Genomic DNA, 27,247 nt, shown 5'->3' on the forward strand with positions numbered 1-27,247 from the left:
AACTTGAATGTGGAATCTAAAAACAGAAACAATTCCTATCATAGTAGGTGCTTTAGGTATAATAAAAAAATATTCAGACAAATACATAACAAAAACACCAGGACTTACAAATATATATAACATACAGAAAATTGCACTACTGGGTACTGCACACATTCTACGCAAAACACTTTCAATACAGTAAACATAAGAGCACCACAGCAAACCACAGCACATACCCAAGGCGCACAGAGCTGCGCTCGGTAGTGAAGTGAAAGCACGTTATAAAAATAAAACTACTGAATAATAATAATAATAACAATAAAAACAAGTATGGACTTGACAGGGCAAAAAATTGGTATGACCACAAACCTGAAGACATCGTCGAAAATGGAAATGCAAAGATCCTATGAGATTTTATGATTCAGTGCGACCATGAGATAGAGAATAGGAAGCTGGACATAGTCTTAATCGAGAAAGAAAAAAAAACTGTGCTGGATCATAGATATAGCATACCCAGCTGATAACAAGGTATGCGATAAGAAAGAAAGAAAAGTCAAGAGATATGATAGGTTAGCTTGAGAAGTTAAGCAGTTGTGGTCGATGAAAAAGGTAGCAGTAGTACCAATAATTGTCAGAGCCCTGGGAACAGTGAGCAAAAATCTCGAGAAGTACGTGGAACAAATAGAGGCTGCAATAAGGGTGGAGCACTTGCAGAAAACGGCATTGCTTGGAACCGTTCAAATACTCTGGAAGGTGCTCGAAAAATAAGAGGTGTTACCTTAGTTCACTGGTAATGAACAACTGACACCATAGTACATCTCCAGCGTTAGAAGCTGTGCAAAGGCTATAATAATAATAATAAACAACCTCAGCATCACTGATGGCAGTGAAAAGTTCATCACACACCGGGCTTAATTTATCAGATCCAATTACTTTGTTCCAAGTTTTTTTTTTTTTTTTGTCAACCCAATATACAACCTTTTTCATTAACCACATTCATTCATATAGTCTATCTCACTCACCAACATCTAGCTGTTATTCTAGCACTTAGTCTATTTGTCCCCTCCCCTGTGTCTTTTTCCAAGTACATCTCACTTTTAAGATGGATACTCCATATCCAACTTGTAAGAGGCATATAAAATGTTAGGCAACAGGAAGGACATCTGACTGTAAAGCATTGCCTCAAGATAATCATTCAGTCTTTTGCAGCATAGAAAATAGGGAATCAATCACTGACACAACAGCTGATATCTTTATACATGTATGCTTTAAATAAATATTGCTCATCAAACAAATCATATTCTGTTAATTCCTCATCAAATAAAGCATTTATTTTGCTATTTCTGATTTTCACTGTTAGTATCACATCATTCTAAAATTCTTTTATATTTCAATTTCATTATTCTTACATGTGTCATAATGGAGATCAGTTACATAACCAGAGTGTATGCTGCCTGAGACATTATCATCATCATCATCATTTAATATCCGTTCTCCATGGTAGCACGAGATGGATGGTTCGATAGGAGCTTGTCAGCTGGAGAGTTGCTCGCACTCCACTTGTCTGTTTTGAGATGGTTTCTATGGCTGGATGCCCTTCCTAACGCCAATCACTTTATAGAATGTACTGGACTGCCCTTGGTTTTTGTTGACTCTGCCCCACCAGCTCTTACACAGGCTTATACAGCAGACCCAAAAGTGCTTCCTTCACTAATAGTTTTGTGTGGGATAGACCATCTCCATTACCCTCCACTAGCTATGCTACCAATAATGATGTTTGTGGACTATGGTTTAGCATTCAGCATTTTTTATCCAAACTAAGATGGGTTCAAATTCATTAGAGTAAACCATGTCTTTCAACTAACCAGCATACAATATGTATATTTAGTAAATAAATGGAAGTCAAAGTGGATTAATGTGAGAAGTGGAATGACATAAGGATCAACACCCAGACTAGTTCTATTCCTCGTGAGAAGTGAAATCAATTTCTAAATTAAAACTAGTTTTATTTACATCAAGATTGAATTACAATTCAATTACAAGGAAACACAAAAAAAACAAACGAAAGGAGGGATTAAGCAGTAGAAAATGGGGGGGGGGGGGTACACCCCAGAACAAATGGCAAGTTCAGCCGTGCCCTATGGATATTATTGTGATGGTGTGGCCATAGAGAATGGCCTGTAACACTTGCAACAGTGTTTCCTATATTGGAAATGATTTTATAAGGATGGTGGATTGGCAAAATTGCTAGTGTGAAACAAATTGACTAGCAGTATTTAGTTATGGTTCTTTATATTCTGAATTCAAATTCCACTAAGGTCAAAAGTCACCTTTGTTTCTCATCCCTCCAAGATTGATAAAATAAAGTATCAGTCAAATACTGACTTCAATGTAATCGACTAATTCTTCCACATCAAGATTTCTGACCTTCTGCCTAAATTTAAATTACTATTACAACAGTTCTTGTTTTTTCTGAATTAGTAAGCTTATAAACCACTTCCATTTAAGTCACTACTCTTCTTACAGTATCTTCCCAAACTCTGTAATAAACACTTCAACCAACCCTTCATCCTAACAGCTGCAGCTTTAGGGAACATTTTCCAATCCTAGTCTGTTTTTTTTTTCTTTCTTTGTTTTGTTACGATAGAAGTTCAATCTGATAACTGAATAGTATGATAATGCAGTCCTAGGAGACAATAACAAAATAAAAGATGGACAAGCAGTTGTTAATGGCATCAAAGCATTTATGAAATAGTTATACAGAACTGAGTATAAATATAACAAAGCAGAGAAACAGGAAAATCAGCTAAGTGAAAGTTCATAGCAATTCTTCATATCCTGAAGGTAGATATCCTGAAAGTTTATACTCTAATATCACAGATAAAAGAGAAGAGGATCCAAGTAGTCCTTTATAGTAGTTCTTCATAGATTGGTAGATATCCATAGATTTCATAATCTAGCCTCACAGATAAGGGAAAGCACTAAGTTTGAAAAGAAAACAAGTGGAGTGGACATAGCTGAAATGTTTTTTGATCACAGGTCTGCTTGAAAGGAGATAACCTAGGGCCGAACAACAATATTTGAATGTTCAAGTTAAATGTCAATGTTACTGATCTCACTAATCTAGGAAGGCCAGCAAGTACTATGAGCACTGCCCCTAATCCATATAAAACATTGAAAAGAAAAACATTTATTTGAAATTCTGCCAGGTCTCTGAAGGGAAATTTAAACTGATCAGCAACACTAGAAAATAATACATTCTGATAAAGGATTATTTGTAAAAAGATTAGAAGATAATGTTCAAAAATATTTTATCAATAGTTTCGAAATAGATATTTTCCTTTTGAGAATTCAAATTCAGTGTATTGTCATATTGAAACAGAAAGACAAAGAAAATGGAATCACAGCTAAAGTTTCATAAAATAACAGCTATAAATATATTACATGTTAATAACAACCTACTAAAGGTTTAACATACATGAAAATAATAGTATATATACACTACCACAGATGATGCTTAATTCTATAAAAGGAAATAGCTTTCACTTTTTACTGAAACAATTTAGTGAATGAATATGATCCCTTAAGAGACCATGCTTATCTAACAAACAAAAGACTGTAATCTGAGCCAAAATGAATTAAATAGTGCTTCAGGAGTCAGAACCATACATGCATATTCTCTGAAAGTTCAATTTCAGTAAGGTTTGCGTTGAGAATGTGAAGAGACATAACTAAACATTACAAGTCATAATAGGCACAGGCATGGCTAAGTGTTTAAAAAGCTTGCTTCCCAATGATGTTTCAGTTTCAGTGTCACTGACTGACACTTTGGACACCTTGCTATAGCTCCCCAGGCCAAGCAAAGCCTTGTGAGTGTTTGTTGCCACTTCAACATGGTTGATCCATACAAACTGACATCACTACTGTTTTTAACTCCAAGAGGATGCCATCTCTAATGATGCAATCTGCACCTGACATATATTGTAAGCAGGGAAGTGAACCCCCACCATTTCCTAGCAACATGACAGGACCACCAGACCAGGCTGGTCCTCAGTGGTGGACACCCATCCGCTAGGGATGGCAGTAGTTCTCTCCAGCTTGCAATATATAGAAAAATAAGTGCAAGTCACTGATCTTGCAACAAGCAAAGTAGCTAGTTAGAAAATCTCTATAAGAGATAAAAGTAGTAATTATACTGAGAAGTAATATTACTTCTCTGTGTAGTTGCTACTTTCATCTCATATACTCTTTACTCTCTTTTACTTGTTTCAGTCATTTGACTGTGGCCATGCTGGGGCACTGCCTTTAGTCGAGCAAATCAACCCCCGAATTTATTCTTTGTAAGCCTAGTACTTATTCTATCGGTCTCTTTTGGTGAACTGCTAAGTTACAGGGATGTAAACACACCAGCATCGGTTGTCAAGCGATGTTGGCGGGGACAAACACAGACACACAATCACACACTCATATATATATACATATACATATATACAACGATCTTCTTTCAGTTTCTGTCTACCAAATGCACTCACAAGGCTTTGGTCGGCCCGAGGCTATAGTAGAAGACACTTGCCCAAAGTGCCACGCAATGGGACTGAACCCGGAACCATGTGGTTGGTAAGCAAGCTACTTACCACACAGCCACTCCTGCGCCTATATAGAGATTTTCAAACTAAAAGTAGCCTGTCACATGTGTGTGTGTGTGTGTGTGTGTGTGTGTGTGTGTGTGTGTGTGTGTGTGTGTGCACATACACTCTTGTTCTTGTACTGATATCATGTGATGACTATAAACAAGTATCACTGACATATAAGCGATGTGGTTCATTTCCAGTCTTCTACAAAAAGCATGTCTGGGTATGGAGAAATATTACCTTACTTGGGAACAGGCAAGAGATGGCAACAGGCCATAGAAAAACTGCCTCAATAAATTCCATGTGATTGGTGCAAGTATGGAAAAGTGGGCATCAAAACAATGATGATTTACAAGTTCTGCCTTCTACCAACAGAATAGCAATAATATTAATTTCTAACATTGACAAAAAGCCATACACATCATGGCATGGTATCATCAATAAAATCAACCCCAGTTCTTGCACTCATATTTAGTGTATCAACCCTGCCAGGAGGATGGGAAATTTAAGTCAGACACAGTGGCATTTGAATTCAGAACTACAAAGCTTCTGGTACTCAAATGCCACTCACAACCCTATATAGTAGTAGTAGTAGTAGTACTACTACTACTACTACAATCATCATCATCATGGCAGTAAACAGGCAGAAGCTTTAGAGCATCACAGAAAACACCTTGTTATATTTCTTCCATTCCACCAAGGCAGAGTCAACTTCAGCAGTATTTGAACTCAGAATGTAATGAGCTGTGAGAAACGCTGTTACGCATTTCTTCCAACATTCAAACAGTTCTACAAGTTCACTTTAGTAATAAATGCCTTGATGCAATACCAGGCAGTGGTTCTCATGGCTTATGATATTAATTGATTGGAAGTGTTATCATGTACATGCTTTGTCTTGGTGTAAAAGATGGGCTGTAGCAAATATTCTGCTCACTACTACAGAATTGCTTGTCCGTTGCTTAACTTTAACCATTTGAGCATGTCCTTTGATGGCTGACAATATGTGCATCTCTGATCACAAGCAGGAGTAGTGGGGGAGCATAATAGCCATCTGTTGAGAGAACTTCTTTGGAGTTTGAATTATTTACCCCATGAAACATAGGTGTTTTATTCATCATCCTTAAACAACTCTTATTCAGGGATCTTTTGAGAGGGATGGGCTACTTGACCTGAAGAAAATTCTAACTGGGCCCCACCTGCAAGATGGTGTGTGCAACTCTCTCACTCAATAATGATAATGATAATAATAATAATAATAATAATAATAATAATAACAACAACAAGACTTGAAATCTGAGGGGAAGGGAGTTAGTCAATTACATCAATTACTTCCTGTTTCTGTTGTGCCTGTAATTCAAAGGGTCAGCCTTGTCACACTGTGTCATGTTAAATATTCCCGAGAACTACGTTAAGGGTACACGTGTCTGTGGAGTGCTCAGCCACTTGCACTTTAATTTCACGAGCAGGCTGTTCTTTTGATCGGATCAACTGGAACCTTCGACATCGTAAGTGACGGAGTGCCAACAACATATGAGTGTTTCTAATATAGGCACAAGGTCAGCAATTTTGAGAGAAGGGGAGTAATCAATACCAGTAGCTCCAGAACGTGACATACCTTATTTTATTGAGTCTGGAGAAATGAAAGGCAAAACTCATTTGGTGGGATTCAAACTTAGAATATAAAAGCTAGAAAAACTACTGCAAGGCTTTTATTTCTGTCTATGTCCATCACCTTTAATTGTTTGTAATATAGGCAAATAGTCTGAAATGTTGGAGAAGGAGATAGTTAAATTGAAAAGTTTTTTACTTTATTGACACTGATGAAAGGCAAAATTAACCTAAGTGTAATTTGAAAAAAGAATATAAAGATATAGGCGCAGGAGTGGCTGTGCAGTAAGTAGCTTGCTTACCAATCACATAGTTCTGGCTTTAGTCCCACTGCATGGCACCTTGGGCAAGTGTCTTCTACTATAGCCTCGAAACAACCAAAGCCTTGTGAGTGGATTTGGTAGACAGAAACTGAAAGAAGCCAGTCGTATATATATATATGTATATATATATGTGTATGTGTGTTTGTGTTTGTACCCCCAACATCACTTGACAACCGATGCTGATGTGTTTAGGTCCCCCGTAACTTAGCAGTTCAGCAAAAGAAACTGATAGAATAAGTACTAGGCTTACAAAGAATAAGTTCTGGGGTCGATTTGCTCAACTAAAGGTGGTGCTCCAGCATGGCCGCAGTCAAATGACTGAAACAAGTAAAAGAGTAAAAAGTAAAGAGTATATGAAACAAATATTGCAAGGTATATTGTCCAATACTCTAAAAGTTGTGACAATCTGCCATTTTTAATCATAATAATAATGGTTTCTGATTTAGGCACAAGCCAGCAATTTTGAGGCTTGGGTAGTTGATTCCATCAACGCTGAAAAAATGAAAGGCAAAGGTGACCTCAGCTTCTTTCTGATTTTGATGGGATATGAGCTCAGAATGTAAAGAACCAAAACATATTCTGCAAAGTATTATACGCTGATGCTCCGGCAACTCTGCTAATCCTAAATATATGGATGCAATGCAAACTGAAGCTGTAATACATTTTGTCTGCTGATTTACCGATTCTGACAACAAGTTAACACATCTTTATAATGTACTGCACAATTATCAAGTTATGTTATCTATATCTATCTTGACTGCTGACATTATGACTTCTAACAAGCTATGACAAAGTGCTGAGAACTTGTTAATTTAACAGGAAATTGTAATCTTTCTTTGTAAATTAGCTAAGAACAGAGAATATGCTTCTTCATATATAATTTAAATGGAAAGTCTACATCTTCCTCTCCATTTAATATAAAATTCACCAATGGAATATCAAATTATTTTTCTCCTTGATTAAGCTCTCCCTGTAACAGTTCCATTATTAGTTTTTTTTTCTTCCTTTTTTTCCTCCCACAAAAGATTACTACGAAGAAGATTATTTAAATTAAAAAGAGATACAATAGTAATTTAAAACAACTAACACAATCTCCACTATATAGAAATAATGATGCATTAAAATGCTGCAAAATTTATCAATAAGAACTTAAATACATGAAACATTATCATATATTCTATATACTAAGTGAAAAGCCATGCCCCAGTCAGTGGGGTGTAAATTTCTAAATATACAAAATATAGTAACTACACAATGCATGTTGCATCACTTGGCTGTTAATTTATGCACTGAAAGGTGACATTTAACTCTGCCAATAATCATCCAAGTGTCACATCTGACAAACTGCATGCATAGATCTATACACTGTGAATTTTTCTGGGCCTCTTCATATGCTATTTTCAGATCAGCCAGAAGCAAATCGATTCTATAAATGTTTTCTCGGCAGAATGTAGCAAGCAAGCCTACTAGTACATATAACTACAAAAAAGTGATGAAAGCCACTTAATGACACAGAATGAATAAGTATAAAGTATTTAGACACTGATGAATGAAAAAATACAAAATGAAATGTTAACATTAAACAACACCAAGGGTTTGTTGTTTGATGTGAATATCATACCTCACCCATGAATTTATTACTCTGAGCATTTATATGTTATAAATATTTTGGTGTTATTTACATATAACTTTGAATTTTTCGGCTCATAATCAGGATATTTCAAAACCCAAAGTAGTCTGAGTGCTTTAAGTCACTTTCATAATGTTCTGTTACCTATACATAGTACTGTTGTAATGTATGGATGCATTGGGCACTTGCCCAGGGGCCCAACAGGTTTAGGAACCCAATGCAAATCAATGTATGTTGTAGTTGTGTTTATTGGAGCTCCAGGACACTGCTTTGCCCAGAGGCCTATAGTGCTGTTAGACAGCCCTGCCTATACGTTAGTGTATGTTACTACAACAACTATGGAATATCATCTTCATCAGTTGATGGTGACAAGTAACATTGATGCAATGATGGAATGTTTTTTCTTTTTACATATCTCAGATGAAATCAGATTTATCTATATATTTCAGTGTTGCAAAGTCATTCATGAGATCACTATATCAGACTGGGGCCAGCAGTAACTGTCCTAATCAGGCAACCTAATTTTTATTTCATTAAGTTATGCCAGTGCTGCCTGACTGGCCCCCATGCCAGTGGCACGTAAAAAGCACCCACTGCACTCTCAGAGTCATTGGCATTAGGAGGGGCATCCAGCTGTAGAAACCTTGCCAGATCAGATTGAAGCCTGGTGCAGCCTCATGGTTTGCCAATCCCCAGTTAAACCGTCAACCCATGCCAGCATGGAAAGCAAACGTTAAACAATGATAATGTGGGAACAGGTATGGCAGTGCAGTGAAAAGTTTGCTTTGCTGCCATGTGGTACTGGGTTCAAACCCACTGCATGGCACCTTGGCAAATGAAGATTAGCTATGCAGTGAAAGAGATGTGGGACATGATGTAAAGTGTCATTGCAATCTAGACATACATTGACTATTTCTGCATCTATAAGACAGCAACAGTCATTTAACATAGATCAAAACTCGGGAATGAAAGTGTGCCATTTGGCAGCTTTGTGTTCCATGTTGGGTATTTTACTTCTTATTGATTACAATAAGTTAGGTGGTGGGTAACTGCATCACAATCAATTTGGGTTTCATTATATAGCTAGCATGAAAGAGATGAATAATACATATAACAAAGATGTCAGAGTTGTGATGGCATGAGAGGCACAATAACAAGGGTGTTAGAAAAGTGTTGACAAGCAAGGTACAATAACAAGAATGTTAGAGTTGTCACAATAAGAGAAATACAGGAGCAAGGGTATTAGGTTTGTTATAACGAGAGACATAAAAGCAAGGGTGTCTGATGAGAGCAGAGAGGAAGAATAAGAAGATTGTCCAAGTTACCAAGTAACTGACAAAAATTATTTCACTCTTTAATGAAATGATTAAGTTATTTCACTTAGTTTTCATCTACTTGAGATAGTTTACAACTGAGAAATTGATATTAATTATATGCATTGATACAATATTCCTTCAGCTTCTATTGACTTCTAGTATCTAAGAAAGAATTGTGGTAACAGAGAACATTCTGGTAAGAATTACATTACTGAGATGAAGTAATGAGAATGAATATAGAATCTTTTTTATCTTTCAAATATATAACTTACTTTCTTCTTTAATGCTGGAATGCCTTGAGACAATTTAAGATAACTGCGATGCTAAATGAAATTCTTTGTCAAGTTAATAGGATTTGCTGAAGCAATTATTTTAAAATCAATAATTGATTTACAAATCAACCTTATTTACATAGTTATTTTCTGAATATGTTTTTATTGTTTACATTCTTCTTCATTAAAAAGAAATATGATAATACAAAAGATATGCATAATTTTATATATTCCTATTTATTTATATTTCAAAAGCATCAACTGAAATCTTTTAGGAAAGCAGAAAAAAAAAATTAAAAAATTGGAACACTTATGATAAAGATATAGAAAAACTAATAATGGTTACTGATTTAACAACCATTATATATTCTTTATGATAAAATAAATTATAAATAGTGTTTATTTATTTTTTTTTTTTACATTTTGTAAATACATAAAATTAGAACCCAGTGAATAGTTCTTCAATAATTAAATTATTTTTCAACATTGTTTATTATTTTCCTCAGTAATGAACAAAAATTACATTGAACAAAAAGATAATACTCATATGTATACCAGATATTGTATAAAAATGAGAAGCATCTCAATGCTGTATAGATTTTATTTAATAATTGACTGATAAGCTGTCAATCTGAACACAACACCCTGACACTATCAAATCATATTATGATCAGATCGGCAGATTTCCATTAAAAGTTTCAGAAGGTCATGTAAGTCTCCAAAACAAAGATTAGCTTTCATACAAGAAGTAAATGATGAATATAATAGAATTTATATGTTATTCATCCGTTCTTAATCAACCAATTAAATGTAAAGTATCAGAATGCTCAAGTTTTATTACATAATTATATCCTGTTCTTGTGTAAGAAGAACTACAAAAGTCCTTGTCAAATTCCATTTAGCTGAGTGCACAACTAATAACGCATTCTCACTTTATTTCTATCTGTTCTGTAGTTACAAGTAAACAGAGTGGGTGTGGTTTAGCACTTACCTTAGAAACAGTACCAAAGACAGGATATGAACATATAACTTTTGAGCTGAGAGATTAATACTTTATCCACTTGGCTTTTGCTATACTTTGGCACTATAAGAGAATATTTCATTTATGACAACTGTATTAAGAAAATTATCGAAGGATAGCAAATAACAATGCAGTAATTACCCAATGTAATTAATACTCACTCAGCTTGCAGGTATAGCAGTGTGGTTAAGAAGTTCACTTTGCAACCACATGGTTTTGAGTTCAGTCCCACTGCATGGCACAAGTAAGTGCCTTTCACAACAGCCCTGAGTTGATCAATACCTTGTAAATGAATTTGGTAGAGGGAAACTGTTTTCCCTTTCACATAACTTGACAGCCAGTGTTGGTTTGTTTATGGCCCTCATAATTTAGCTGTTCAGCACAAGAGACTCATAGAATAAGTACCAGACTTTAAAAAATAAGTATTAGGGTTGATTTATTTGACTAAAAACCTTCAAGGTGATGGCCCAGCATAGTTACAGTCTGATGACTAAAACAAGTAAAAGGTAAGCATAAAAAGAAACAATCACATTGTGAAGGAGACAATGTGTGTGGCATTCCGTCAATTACGATGACAAGGGTTTCATTTGATCTAAATCAACAGAACAGCCTGCTCGTGAAATTAACTTGCAAGTGGCTGAGCACTCCACAGACATGTATACCCTTAACATATTTCTCAGAGAGATTCAGCATGACACAGAAATAAAGTATATTCCTCAAGGACATAATGCATACCTGGATATTGACCTCACAACCTTATGATTGGGAGCCAAAAACCCTGACCACTAAGCCAAACACCTTTGGAAGAAACAATACAGCTATTTAAAACACCTTACATATCACTACATTGATTTTCGACATATTTTCTGATGATATTATATCCTATACAGATTAGAAATATTCTGTTGAACATTTACAATCTTGCCACTCACACATTTCCACTAATTAACTAATTTGAATTTCACATAAAAAAAATCATATATTTTTGAGATTTTTACAAGTTTTCACAATGCATGCGAGTGTTTAATGGCTTTGCAAATCTGGTTATAGTTGGATACTTTTAGAAGAAAACAATTATGCTCTTCATACTGCCTTCTAACTAAATGTGAACTTATATTCAATTATTGTCAACAAAACAAACCAAGTTAAGTAAAGTAAAGTGCACAAAACTAATGGTAAGGATATTAATTTGTGATCATTATCATTCTGCCATCTATATATATAAAAATGAGAATGTGTGTCTGTCTGTCTGTGTGAATCCCTAAAACTCGAGAACTACGCAACCAATTTCATTCAAATTTTACAGATGCCTTACTTAGGGTTCCAGTTGTGTTTTAGTCAAAAAAAATTTTAACTTCTTGCAGAGTTCGAGCCCACGGCAACATAATATCTCCTCCACTATTTAAGTATTACGTGTCAAAAGTGAAACAAAAACACTCATGTCAAATACTTTCACTTTAAAAATGAAACTATTCTACTAACTGAAACAATCACATTTCGATACTGTAATGACAGATACTTTCAGAGAGAGAGAGAAAGAGAGAAAGAGAGAGAGAGAGATGTATATGTATACATATAGATGTATATGTACACGTTATTCTACTAACTGAAACAATCACATTTCGATACTGTAATGACATATACTTTCAGAGAGAGAGAAAGAGAGAAAGAGAGAGAAAGAGATGTATATGTATACATATACACGTATATGCATAGATATATATAGATATAGATCTATATGCATACATGTATATGTATACATATGTGTAGATATATATATATATAGATGTACATGTAATATGTACACATATATACATATATATACATGCATACAGATATCTATACATATATACACCCATCACACACAAACACATGCACACAAACACACACATTAGTAATTTGTTTTCTTATCCAAAACTACGTCAAAAGTACTGAACGGATCTTTATGAAATTTGGAAATTACATTCTATGCATAACGGCCATAACTCCCATGAAAATTCATATATTTTTGATGTTGATGAAATTTTAACCCGAACATAACAGATGAGCATTATTTGTAATTCAAAGGTACAACAGTGTAAGACTACCCTTTCAGATATACTTACATTGTGATTTCTGCAATGTGGTGCATAAATTGTCAAGTAAATGAGACGCATCTTTGCCTCCACTGATTCACTTGCAAAGTGTTGAGTAAAATGATTGTAAGGTTGTGAGTTCAATTCCCAACAATGCATTGAGTCCTCGAGCAAAACACTTTATTTCATGTTGCTTCAGTCCTCTCAGCTAGCAAACATCAGTAGTACCTGTATTTCAAAGGGCTAGCCTTGTCACACTCAGTGTCATGATGAATCTCCCTAGGAACTACATTAAGGGTACATGTGTCTGTGGAGAGTCAGCTACTTGTACATTAATTTCATAAGTAGAGTGTTCCATTGATCAGATCAACTGGAACCCTTGTTGTTGTAAGCGACGGAATGCCAGTGAAACTGTGTGGAAGCCCATCACATAAGTCAGTGGAGGGCACTACCCATGATTTCTAATTTTTCTAAGGCCCCTGTGATTACTGAGGGAAAAGGGAGGAAGAAACCATAACTCACGAGTTTCTGCAGTTACAAATTATTATCAAACAAATGTGGTCTGAATGCTTGCAAACACACTTGACTCTACTCAAGGCTTCCAAGGTAGTGATTTTAAACTTGGTGACAGATTGCATTTATCACTCAAGAACAGGATGGTCCTGCCTCATCATAAGCTTGTACAGTTTCCACCAACCAAATTTCCTTCACAAGGCTTTGGTTGACACCCAGGGTAGCATGCAATGGGATTGAACTCCAAAACTACATAATTGCAAACCAAACTTCTTAACCCACATAGCTATGCCTGCTCTAACCCTAACTGAAGCATATTTTTTAACATAATTTCTCAACATAGGTGCCTTGTATTTAGAAGAGCTCATTTGACAATTTCTATTATTAAGTAAAATATGAAGAAATGAAGGCAGTATGGCCAGCTTAAAAGACTTCTTAATGGAAGAGAGATATTTTAGTCATTTTCTTTTGCATAACAACCATGATTATATTAACAAAGCAAGACACCTCTGTGTCTGCTTGTAATCATTACTGAATAAAAGCTACAAATTAGAAACATAGAAACCAAAAATGTAGTAAAAAGATTTGTCATAGGATTTGGTTCATAATTTTCTTGCTCTGCATATTTCTTTCTTTTAACATATAATTGAAAATTTCATGAAGGTTACTTCAGGTTTTAAAATTTACTAAAGAAATATTACATTTAAACACTTACAAAAATTGTTTATCAACAGTTATTTGCCATTCAATAGAATATAGAATATAACTTTGCCAACTAAATTTAAAACTAACCTTGATATATAGAAAAAAATCTTCAGGAAAGCTTCTGGTGAAAAGGGAATAAGGCACAAGTGAACAAACACGAATATGTTAAGATGGCATAAATAGTAATTTGAAGTTAAGTAGGTAAAGCAAAAAGTGAAGTAGCATTCTAAAAAGCCTGACTAACATATATCTATTATAAGAGCTTATAATGTACAGGCAAGACACATAACACTTATAAAGTCCAACTGTTTTTTACTGTTTCATTATCTTAATTTAGACAGAAGTGTTTTAACATCTTAATTGTGAAGTAGGGAGTGAATTATTAGTATGAAATTGATTATCACAGCACTGGAAAAGAGGTAGCATAGCAGGAGGTATTAAGATAAATTATCATTGCTTTGTACTGCAGCACAAAACAATGTTATCTGAAAAATAATAATAGCTGACTTAAAATAAAGCACAATTTCACTTGACAAAGCAGAACACTCAGGGAGGGGGTGATTCTGTGATGGTTATTGCCAAGACTATGAATATAACAAAAAAATGACCAATGATGAATAAACTATTTGAAAAAATATACTGTGTCACTATTGATTAAAAATTAAGTTGTAGTACTACTGACTATATTGTCAAAAGTTCAAAGCACAACACATAACTTTATTGCTTCCAGTATAACTAACTAATAAAAATCAAGTTTTAGTTGTGAAGTCTAAATTAGTAGTGGAACATAAATGAACATGAAATAAAGCCTGTATTATAGAACCAAGGACGATCTTGGATGGGATGGTATCAAATCAAAAGGATTGACATTTTAGTAAACATTACACACAGCAAATTAAATGTGAATCTTGATATGTGTCTCAGATTAGTATTATTATTTTTTTTTTTTTTGTACAAAATAATTTAGATGGGGAGGAGGCATCTGAAATTTTTCCGTACTTTGCTAGACTGGTGAAGTTGAAACAATTTACAGATTGTTATCAACAGGACTGAGAATTTCTGGGGAAGAAGGATAGACTGAAAAGTATAACATAAGGAGTTTGAAGAATAACTCAGAGCAGGGTTGATAAGACAAAGGAAACAAGTAAATCAGTTCCAGGATAGAAGAATATTTGTAGTAATAGCAGAAGAGACATTGAAAACATATCATATTGGTGATGAAAGGTGTATGAAACAATTATAGCAATTGAAGGGGCACAATATAAAATGCTTGTATGTGTGCAACAGCTGTTACATGTTGAATATGAAAGTGGTACTCTAATATAGGCCACAAATGTGTCTCGTAGACAGCAACTGATCAAAACAGTAATATTATCTTGTGCAGAAGAAGCTTAGCATTAGGGACATCAGTGTTAATAATTCTAAAAATAAATGGGTACAAGGCAATTGAACTATTCCTTGCAACAGAAGTTTCATTCTTTTAATATACTTGACCAATATCTCCTTTTAGTCAAATATGGCAGATGAAAACTATGTATATAGAAGCCCATTGTGTGAATATGCATGAGTGTGTGTGTGTGTGAGCACGCACACGTGTATACATAAGTGCATGTGTATATGTGTGCATGAGTGTGCATGTGAATGTTTATTTACCAGAGTAAAACTTGGTGTTGTGTCTAAAAATTGACTTAGCCATTCAATAAATATAGTTTGATTAAATAAGGAACAAGCTGAATTAAGCACAGGGGTTGATATGACCAAATAAGAATTTTTGTTGACAGCCACTCCAAGTGGCCTCAGATCAATGATTGAAGCCAATAAACAAATAACAGAATACTGCTATCAATTCAATATCACATTATTCATTTCCTTGGCTATAGAAAATTTCAGACAAATTTATACCAAGCATTCAAAATTTCTTTCTTCATCCTTACAAAGTTTAGCCAAAGTATTTCTTTTTACATTTAACTGCAGGAAATCTGTAAATACACTTGAAGAAAGTGTTTGATAGAAAAAAGTCTTATATTTAAGTAAATATAAAATAGCAATAAATCTATTCAGAAAAGATATTTGTAGAAAATTATGTGGTCTGTAACTGTTTATAGATTTTTATAAATGTACAATCATGCTGTGAAGGAAAGATAATTTGGTAATCGAAAGATTTTATTCTTTTGTGTAAAAGTAAAGGTATTTATAGAGAGATACATCTAAATATGAACCATGTGTCTTGATGAATAGAAGGCAATCATAAAAGATGTTGAAAATTAGGTTTATTGGTAGTATGCCAGCCCATGTTGCTATTTTAATTCTGCATTATACATATTTAAGAACCACTGACAAACAGACAGTTGTCATTGTGACAAAGCTGGTTATGTAAAAATTGATACCTGACTGTGAGCTGTTGTATGACAAGTTTGGAGAGACACACAACTATGTTGGTACGGATTATTTAGAATATTCAAGGAATCATACCACCACATATATTAACAGCACAATCTCTATATGTGCATCAAATAAGATTACAGCATATAATTGGTGTATGTAGCTAAGTGAAATTGTGGTATTTTTGGTGACACTCAGAGCCCTGTTAATGTGGGTCATTAAGAACATTCAGAGTCAAGCCAGCTCTTGATTTGGTGGTATAAACTCTCTATGTGTACCAAGTGAGAAGTTTGGGGATATATAGTTAGAGTATGTGGCCAAGTGGAACTATGGATATGATTCAGGGTGGTATATTTAAGTTGATAATGTTAATAAACTTTGATTTACTGGATTATATCTTAGAACTTTCAGCTCCAAGTATTTTGTTTTATGCCAATATTCTTTAAATTTTTTGTTTGCCTTTACATAGCTAAAAACTACAGCTTCTCAGTTATATATGTTGATTGCAGTATTTTTCCCTGTATACATAAATGCTAAATGGGTGATAAACTTATTTATAGTTCAAAAAAGTGAGTTTCACACACTGTGCATGTTGTACTTCAATATACTGAAACTATTTTTGTTCCAGAAAAATGGTAGCTGCTACCTTTATCTAACATTCATTTTTATAGAATATTTTAGTTTTTAACTTGATGAGTGCCTTTATTTATATAGGATACAGAATGGTTAAAATTGTCTTTTATGTATGTTGTAGCAGTTATGCCAGATGCTTCAGTTGTAAAAAAAAAAAAAAAAGCATTACCTATATTTGCCATTGTCAAGCAGCAATAGGAACACTTCTGGATTTTTCTTTGGTATTTCATTGTGATAACCACATGTTTTGGAAGGAATTATACTCTATTTTTTGTGTTTTAATTCTCTTACATTCTCATACTTCACTCTAACCTAAATAAACAATTTAACAGTCATATACAGTAACAGCTAAAATATTCATTAAGATCTAACCAAAAAACAAAAATTTACTAATTTATCAACAATATATAGGAAGGAAGGAAGGAAGGGGGGAGGGGGACAGATAGATAGAAAGAGAGAGCAAGAGAGAGAGATAATATTATATATATATATATATATATATATATATATATAAGTCAGTAAATAGTGGGGTTGTGTTAACCACACGTGGAGAAATAATAGGAAAATGAAAAATAATAATAAGGCAGAATGCTAAACTGAAAGCATATTTTAATATAGATTTCTAACCAGCTTTCATTGTATGGCAAATTTTCAAGAAGAGGGAGAATGAAAATGTTTTTTACAAAAAAGTAAAAAATGAAAAAAATAATATATAAAAAAAATAATATATAAAAAAATAAATATACCAATACATTATATTGTCTTTGAGCTTTTAAAATTCAATGGTAATCCATGTAGATAATAGTTGGAAAAATAAGGATGCATGAAAATTGAGAGTTGTGTTAGGTTTAAAAAAAAAGGAGCTAACGGTTTATGTGTTAAGCAGGAAGTGCGGTGTCAAAACAGGAAGTGTTGTAAGGGGAGACAAATCTCTTTAGTTGGAGTTATGGACTCTTTGTCAACAGGAAGTTTATGTCTGTTCCTAGATTTGTCTCCCCTTACACACACACTTCCTATTTTGACACCACACTTCCTGCTTAACACATAGACCGTTAGCTCCTTTTTTTTAAACCTAACACAACTCTCAATTTTCATGCATCCTTATTTTTCCAACTATTATCTACATGGATTACCATTGAACTTTTAAAGCTCAAAGACAATATAATGTATTGGTATATTTATTTTTTAATATATTATCTTTTTCATTTTTTACTTTTTTGTAAAAAACATTTTCATTCTCCCTCCTCTTGAAAATTTGCCATACAATGAAAGCCGGTTAGAAATCTATATTAAAATATGCTTTCAGTGTAGCATTCTGCCTTATTATTATTTTTCGTTTTCCTATATATATATATATATATATATATATATATATATATATATATATATATATATATATATATTTATTTATATAACTTAGTAACAATATATAAAATTAATAAAATAGCACATAGTAAATGATCCACAAGCACTCAAACAAACTGAATCCTCAACTTGTTCCATTTGCCAAAAAGGTTCACAAGGCAACAGCAGGCCTCAAGAGACACATTTGTGTTCAAAGAACATGATTAATGCTTTATTTTACTGAACCCTCATTTGTCATTCATGACAAGAGAATCCATCATATATATATACATATATATTTATTTAAATATAATGACAGATAGACAGACAGACAGGTAGCTATATATATATATATATATATATATATATATATAGTGGATTTTCATCGATGAGTTCTTGAAACTTGGTTCTTTTCCCTAAAACTATATATTTTTTTATATATATTTTAATCTAAAAAGCTCAATTTAATTTTAATGTTTTATAAACTGATTTTAATTGAGTTTTTACCTGTAATTTAGGATTTTATATTATTAATATTGGTTTCAAATTTTGACATACTACCAGCAAGTTCAGGGGATGGGGTAAGTTGATTAAATCAACCCCAGTGCTCAACTGGTACTTACTTAATTGACCCCAAAAGGATGAAAGGCAATGTTGACCCCAGCGGCATTTGAACTGAGAACATAAAGAGAGACGGAATGCCACTAAGCATTTTGCCTAGCATGCCAGCGATTCTGCCAGCTCACTTCCTTATATTTTATCAATATTATATACTGATACTAAATTATATATGTATGTGTGTGTGTGTATGTGTGTGTGTGTGTGTGTGTGTGTAGATCGTTGGCCAAACACCATTCAATTTTTTTTCTCCGTGTTTTTCTCCTTGTTTTCTCCGTATTCTTTCTGTTGAAGAGCGTAACTCGAAACCTTAAAGACTTTCTGTATTCCCGAGCGTCAAACTAATACATCCTTTTGTTGTTTACACTACCTGTCCTCGTCTGTTGTTTTTTTTCATACATTCTCCCATATATATATATATATATATATATATATATAAATGTATTACTTTCCAGTAAAATAAAGCCCCATAAGGGTATACATATGGGACTTTATTTTACTGGAAAGTAATACATTTGTATTGCAATATTTTTCATTAAAAAAACTTCTTCACTGTTCTCAGTTCTGTTAACGGCTCAGCATTCAGGCGAGTATACTTGGCATTGATGTGGCAACATTTGAAATATTGTCTAGGTAAATGCAGCTGATGAAGACTGATCAAATTTATGTTGTGAAACGTATTTGAAGAGTCAGAAACCGGTCCTGCATTATCCGATTCTCGGTTGTACATTTATCGAATGTCCTTCCTAGAGGTAAGACAAATTTTTCATGTTTTGTTGCACACACACGTTTTTGCTAGTATATACACAGTGAAGCTTTACAATAGCGTCGTAATTATATCGATTGCTATTTTCCAGTAAATATTGGTGCCTTGTTGTACCACTCATCTGAATGTATATGTATACCCTTATATATATAGTGGGTCATCCCGTAAATAATGCGTTTTTTTTTTTATTGCATGAACTAAACGTTGGAGGGGGACAGGATAAACTACCTGCATCAACTTGCTATAAAAGCAGGTAGTAAATTTACCTTGTCTTTATTCTTAGTGCAAGTTTTGAAGAGAGGTAAAATAACTGTTAAAATCAAACTGCAAAGCTATAATGGAAGTGACAAAGAAGCATATTCAGTATATTTTACTTTATGAGTTCAATAATGGCAACAATGCAACAGAAAGTGTGAGGAATATTAATGCAGTATATGAAGATCAGACAATAAGTGTAAGCCAGTGTCAACAGTGGTTCCAGAAATTCTAAGCTGGAAACTACAGCTTAGAAGATGAGCCACGTCCTGGAAGATCTGTAGAGTTCAATGAGGACATCCTGCAGACACTGGTGGAACAAAATCCCATTGTAACATATAAAACAACATATGCTAGACACTAGCAGAGAAGCTTGGATTTGTTCATTCAACCAGTCATTCAAGTCAGCGCTAGAAGAAAAACGACCATCTTTGGTTTTAAGATGAAAAGTGTTCTTCTATCAGGATAATGCTCAGCCACATACAGCAAGGATGACATTCCAAAGGCTGCAGCAGTTTCAATGGGAAAAGATGCCCCACCCACCATATTCACCAGACATTGCCTCATCTGATTATCATTTATTCCACAGTCTACAAAATCATTTGGATGAAAAAGAGAGGAGTTCTGTAGAAGAGATCAGAACAGTACTGGAGGAGTCTTTCTCATCACGGATAAGTGAATTTTGGAAGAGGAGCCTTGCAAGTCTACCAGATAGATGGACAAGCATTGTAGAAAATGAAGGAGAGTATATTTTAGATTAAAAAAGAACTTTGTTTATCTTAATTTTGAATAATAAAAGAAGTATAAGAAAAAACTGCATTATTTATGTGATGACTCAATATATATAAAATTTAGTAACAATATATACTATCCTTTATGAACTATGTCAGCCCTGTAACATGTTCATCAACCTGTCAACCTAAGAAAGGAAACAACAAACCTTATAAAACAACATTTGCTACACACTATCAGAATACATTCATAGTAAATCAAGATCATCTAGACATGTGATGTAGGGAAGGGTTCATCATTGCTCTTCACTTGAAGCCATGCAATCCCTGCAACTTTTTTTCCAATTGCACTCTTAAATATCCATAGACATTAACATTACAGCAGTAATATTTAAAAAACAAAACACATAATTATTCACCACTGCCTACTCACATACACACACTCAGATACACAAAATGACTCAACACCAATAGCTACATTCAGTCCAGCATATGGACGAAACTCTGAGAAAGGGCTGAACAGTTCCAGGCTTTGGGTACAAGAAAATACAGGAGGATCAGTTAACTATGATTCTATTCAACATATTCCTGTCTCAGATTCACAGACTTATTGCAGCGGTCCTTCAGTCTTTCTAAGCCCTGTAAAAGAACTTGGAGGGTTAGGCCTCCAACCAAGCCTTAAGTGACACCTTTAAAGCAAGGAACTTTTCAGCAACCCCTTGTAGTCCAGTCATAGGCAAACTAGCAGCCCATGGGACTTTTTGAATGGCATACCTAACAAAATATTACCTTGACTTTTTTTTTAGTAGACCAACCTATCTAATAATGATTTCAAATTTTGGCATAAGGCCAGCAATTTCAGGAGAGGGCAGGATAAGTTGATTACATTAACCCCAGTGTTCAACTGGTACTTATTTTATCAACCCCTAAAGGATGAAAAGTAAAGTTGACCTCAGCAGAATTTGAACCCAGAATGTAAAGTTGAATGAAATGCTGCAAAGCACTCTCTCCAACGTGCTAATTATTCTGCCAGCTTGCCACCTTAGCCCATCTAATAATGACCCAAGTTTTGTGCGGCCCACTTCTTGCAAAAGGTTGCCCATGCCTACTGTAGTCATTAGGCTAATGTCTTTTCTTCGACACCTGCATATTTCTAATATGATTTGTTAAAGCGCACTACATTAAGTATGTTGACACTAACTTAACTATTGCTTTATTATGCAGCTGGCATCGGTGAGTGAGTAATTAACCTCAGTAATTTATTTTTAATTATCTTACATGCCAACTGAGTATACACTGTCTCTGCAGTGACTTTCATTAAATTGTTCAATCAGACAAGAATAAGTTGAGTAACAATCGAAATATGGTATATCATGAATATCAATTTAGATATGACATACCAGGTCTTTATCACACACACACACACACACACAGTGTACTACTGCATGGTCCTAGAACAGACAGTCACACACTGAAGGATTGAAATACCGGAAAGTTACACCTAAATGTTTAATCAGTTCTTTCTCTCTCTCTTTCTATCTATCTATTTATCTACCCATCTTTCTATCTACCTTTGTTTCACAGATAAGTTCTAATAGAACTGATTAGAATAAATCATAGACAATGCCTAATATTAATTATAACTATCTTACTCCAATATACATCAATAATATTAATTATAACTATCTTATTCCATATGCATCAATGGCAATTTTTAGAAGAAATAACAGTGATAGTAATGGAAGAGTAAGTGAGGTGGGTGTTGGTGGGGATTGACATTTGGCTTTCAAGCATCATGCATTTCAATCTCGCACTACAATCTATATTGAACCAACTTTCACAATTTAATACAGCATGTTCTGACATGATTAATTTTTATAAATTCATTTATTTGTTCATTTATATATGTCTCATCATATTGTAAAAGAAAAGTGGAAACATATGAACATCTACCCTTCTCATACCATCTACCCATACATATTTTATCATGATTGACAGTTTCAAGAATTGAAATGGCTGACTGAACTGGGAGTTATCACTGAAAAGAGATAAACTTCCTGCTGAACAGGATACTATCAACTACATGATATACTAACAAAATAAAATTCACTTAAAAACTACATAGATTAAGAAATGTCATTGAAGTTAATTACTCAGAGTTGCCACCTGCATGGAAGACAATAGTTAAGTTAGTGTTTAAATATTTAATGTATTCAGCATCAAAAATCTAATTAAAAATACTTATTTAATGAGGAAAAAACAATGTTAACTCAACAACTAATACTAAGTTAGGCAGTAAACTAGCAATGATTTTAGAGTATAGGAAACAAAACCCTAAAGCTTTCTTCAAATTTGCTAAAGAAACAGAGCCTCAGTGTACTAACTGCAAATCTCAGACAGATAAGTGAAATACTGAATGAGCAATTCAAAAGTGCTTTCACCTACCCTATGGGACACATGCAAGTGAGAAGACCAGATGAACCCTTTGCCATTACAGTAACAAATACAGAGACAGCAATATCTGACTACATCAACGTAAAAAACAGCTGCTGGTCCTCGTAGATTTCCCACAATCCTTCTAAAAATGGGTAAACAATCCCTTACAAAACCACTGCAGTTACCCTTCAAAGTAGTAAATTTACAAGAATTCCATAATCTATCCCATTCTTATAGGTAGAATCAGAGCAAATGCTAAAAATTATAGGCTTGCCTGTCTCTGATATCACATCTCAGCAAAGTCATGAAACAAATTGTCAGAAGGAAACTAATCAAGTTCCTCAAAGAAAATGATTTATTAACTAACACCAACATAATTTTCAACAGAAAGGAGCTGCCTGACACAAATTCTGCAACAGATATGGTTAGCTCTAACAACAGTTGCTCAACCACTAAAATTTGGATGTAATGCATCTCAATTTTGCAAAAGCTTTCAACAAAGTCAGTCATAGAATATGTCAAAAGTTATATGATCTCAGCGTAGTCACAAAACTGGGGAAAATGGCTGCTTGCCTTTTTAAAATACAGAAGTCAGGCAGTAGTAGCCGATGGGACCATCTCCCAAGAAACAATAACAGTGAATGGGGTTACATAGAATACTATCCTGAGCCACTGCTGTTCATAATGGCTTTCTCAGACACACCCTCAGCTATACAGCCATCTTCTCTGGTTATGTAGATGATACAAAAGTATCATAGGTGATAACACAGGAGATGCTACGCACATGATTTAAATGTTGTATATAAGTGAACTGAAAAAATAACATGTAATTTAATGCTGAAAAATTCTCAAACCTTCCACTATCAGCACTAAAAATTAAATGTAATGCAAGCAAATCATTGGACCAGAAGGGATTGCAGTCCTTAAATTACAATCAGTACATGATCTAAGCATTAACAAGTTCATATTACTAAGATGTTAATGATAATGAACTGCTCATGATAATGGAGCAAATACACAAGCGTGCACACACACACACACACACACACAGAAAATTTAGGAAAAACAGTCTCTGAGTGTCCAAATCGCATAAGAGATGATACTCATAAAAGAGCTGGTAGCATGATAGACAACCCATCATAGAGAAATCGACAAAATAATATTAACATATATATTATGTGCATCATAATTCTTTAATAACATTTTCAGAGAAAGAATGAACGCTAAGTGCTGAAAATGCAAATTCCAGTACTTACAATTACCATTCATGTAATAGAAAATCTAAGCTTCCTCTTCTTCTCTTAAATGGATGAAATGAGATTTCTCTAAAAATAAATAAAAAAAAGAAATGTGGTTTGTAAATAATAGTTTTAATGAAAGAGACTGGCAAAATGTAAAATCTGTGAATGGTTTATTGATTCTTACAACAAAATTTTGATTTTGATTTCACAAAAACATAATACACACTCCCTATTATCACACAACACACTAATAACAGAAATCTTATATAGGGGCGTGTTTTTTTATTTTTTTATTTTATTAACCCAAGGTAGCTGTCCCCCACTTGAAACATCCCTTTTTACTTGGTTAATACATGTTTCCATGCATGTTGTTTACCTTTTTTTCATAACCAACTCTCAGAAACAAAGGCCATATTTTTGTGAATTCTCCTTATAATGTCCTTCCACCCATCACCAAGTAGTGATGACAAAATATCTTGCAGTATTTCGTTACAATTCTTTATGTTCTATGTTCAAATCCTGCCAAGACCAACTTTACTTTTTGTCGTCATAGGATTAATAAAATAAAGTAGCAATCAAATACTGGGGAGTAATTAAATCAAATAAACCTCTCCACCAAATTTCTGGCCTTGTTCTGTGGTAGTTTTATGCAAATTTCTGGCCTTGTTCTGTGGTAGTTTTATGCAAATTTCTGGCCTTGTTCTGTGGTAGTTTTATTCAAATTTCTACTGAAATATCAAGGATACTTCCATACTTTTGAAGTGTATGCAACATTATCTTTTGGAGAACAATGCATACTATGTAAAACGCAGGAAAATGCTAATAATATAGCCTGAACAGGATAAACTACCCCTATTTTGTAGAAAAAAGTGTAGGTGGACTCGAATTCACATCTCCTTGATTACGCGTCACGATGCTCTCTCAACGCTTCTAAAAGCAAACTTTGTTTGTTTGTTTATGTTTGTTGTAATTTGAATTTATCAAACTATGTAAGTTTTGTTTGGCTTTGGGATTTGTTTTGTTTCTGGTTTTATTTCAATGTTTCATCTGTTGAGCAGCATGAATGTAGTGTGAGTTACATTGGTGTTTGTGTTTCAAATATACTCTGTAATTGGAACTAAGTGTTTTAATGTCAAACAATTACAGCAACGCATATTTAGAAATAAAAGTAATAATTCCAAATAGATATAGTAATTATTAGACAGAAAAAATAATGAACTTAACAACAATATAAAACTTCTAGTGCAGTGAATCACAATGAATATCAAGACATAAATCAGTTTAAAGAAAAAGGAGACAATAGAGGAGTGTGCTACAAGAGATAGTGTTTTCTTGCCAGAGCAATACATTCAGGAACAAGCAAAGTGAGAATAATAAACCCCTACATTTTTGACACTATTGGAAGCTGTCATATACCCTTAAAAGGATAGACAGCTGCAAAAGGCCCTGGTTGATAAGTATAGAAACATGGTTTCCATCAATCACAGCAAAATATATAGTCCTATCTACATGGGAATGGAGCAAGTAAACAGGCTAGTTTTGTGTGTCACACACCTGCCTGTAAGCTCATACAATTATACATTATTATCATTGCAATATTCCCAGTGCCATACAATGGTGACAGCCAGGGATATTGGCAGTGACATTAACCCCTAACTCATTGCCACCTCTGTAGTACAGTATGGGCAGTTGTGAATACAGAGGTAACAAGAAATGATGCATTAAAAGGGGTTAGAATGACAAAGAAAAAAAAAACACATATAATCAAAGGTCATTTCAGAGCTGAGTTCCATCATAGGTAGAGAAACAAAAGCAATGACAATGGGCAGGAAACCTGATGTTACATTTGTATCAGTAAGAGCTATTTAGGAGCTTTCTGCCCTGATGAACAAGAAAAGTAGAGAAAGAGAGAGTGATGAACCAGCAGTAGAAGTAGCAAAAGAACAACAGGTCCTGAAAACTGTTGTTGCTGAAAGAAAAACATTGGTTACATCACTGGATGCAGTAAACTCACCTTGCTGTCAGGTTCAGAAGTTGACAACCAGTGGTCCCTTCTCCTGATACTGGCCACAATAAGTGACAATGAGGAGGTTATTAAAAGTGAGTTGCAAACTGTCAGAATCAGTATAAAAGGCAATGGAAAAAGATATTCACTAAGAAGATTCTGCCCCAAGTGAAGTAAAGGGAGTGTGCTAGTAATATACTCTTCCCAAGATGTGCAAAGAACTAATGCTTTTCTCAAATAACTAAAGGAAAATCTCAGCCAATACAATAAAAGGCGCCTGGTACCAGTAATCCTTTCTACTAAAGGCACAAGGCCTGAAATTTGAGGGAAGGAGACTAGCTGATTACATTGACCCCAGTGTTAAACTGGTATTTAATTTATCAACCCCAAAAGGATGAAAGGCCAAGTCGACCTCCACAGAATTTGAACTCAAAACATGGCGACAGGTGAAATACTGCTAAGCATTTCATCCAGTGTGTTAACGATTCTGCCAGCTTGCTGCCATGGTCTTGCTGCTAATAATAAAAAGCTTATTGGTAAACTGGCAGAATCATTTAAGTGTCAGTAAAAAACAGTTCTTTGCAGTATTTGTTCCAACACTTTTGTTTAAATTTGCCTTTCATCTCTCTCTAAAAACAATAAAATAAAGTACCAGTAAAGTACTAGGGCTGATGATATAGACCAGTTGTTCCCGACCTTTTCACTACCAAGGACCCCTTTCAAAAACTCGTAAATTTGAAATTTTGAATTTAGTTCACAG

General features: G+C 34.1%; 2 protein-coding genes across 23 annotated transcripts in view; one reads left to right on the plus strand and one right to left on the minus strand.

Moving 5' to 3' along the window:
* The window catches only part of LOC106873822 (glycosaminoglycan xylosylkinase), a 424,441-nt gene that overhangs the window by 297,551 nt on the left and 99,643 nt on the right, over positions 1-27,247 (minus strand). For 3 of the 4 annotated variants that reach the window (XM_052970088.2, XM_052970079.2, XM_089357711.1), the window contains exon 2: positions 24,498-24,566. The exons of the other annotated variant lie outside the window; for it this stretch is intronic. The gene's annotated coding sequence lies outside the window, so the exon portion shown is untranslated. The remainder of the gene's footprint in view (positions 1-24,497; positions 24,567-27,247) is intronic. 4 annotated transcript variants of the gene reach the window in all.
* LOC106878725 (potassium channel subfamily T member 2) overlaps positions 1-27,247 on the plus strand; it is a 668,752-nt gene that overhangs the window by 189,697 nt on the left and 451,808 nt on the right. The window lies entirely within an intron of this gene.

Source organism: Octopus bimaculoides, chromosome 1 (assembly GCF_046866305.1).
Source record: "Octopus bimaculoides isolate indiv1 chromosome 1, ASM4686630v1, whole genome shotgun sequence".
Classification (NCBI taxonomy): domain Eukaryota; kingdom Metazoa; phylum Mollusca; class Cephalopoda; order Octopoda; family Octopodidae; genus Octopus; species Octopus bimaculoides.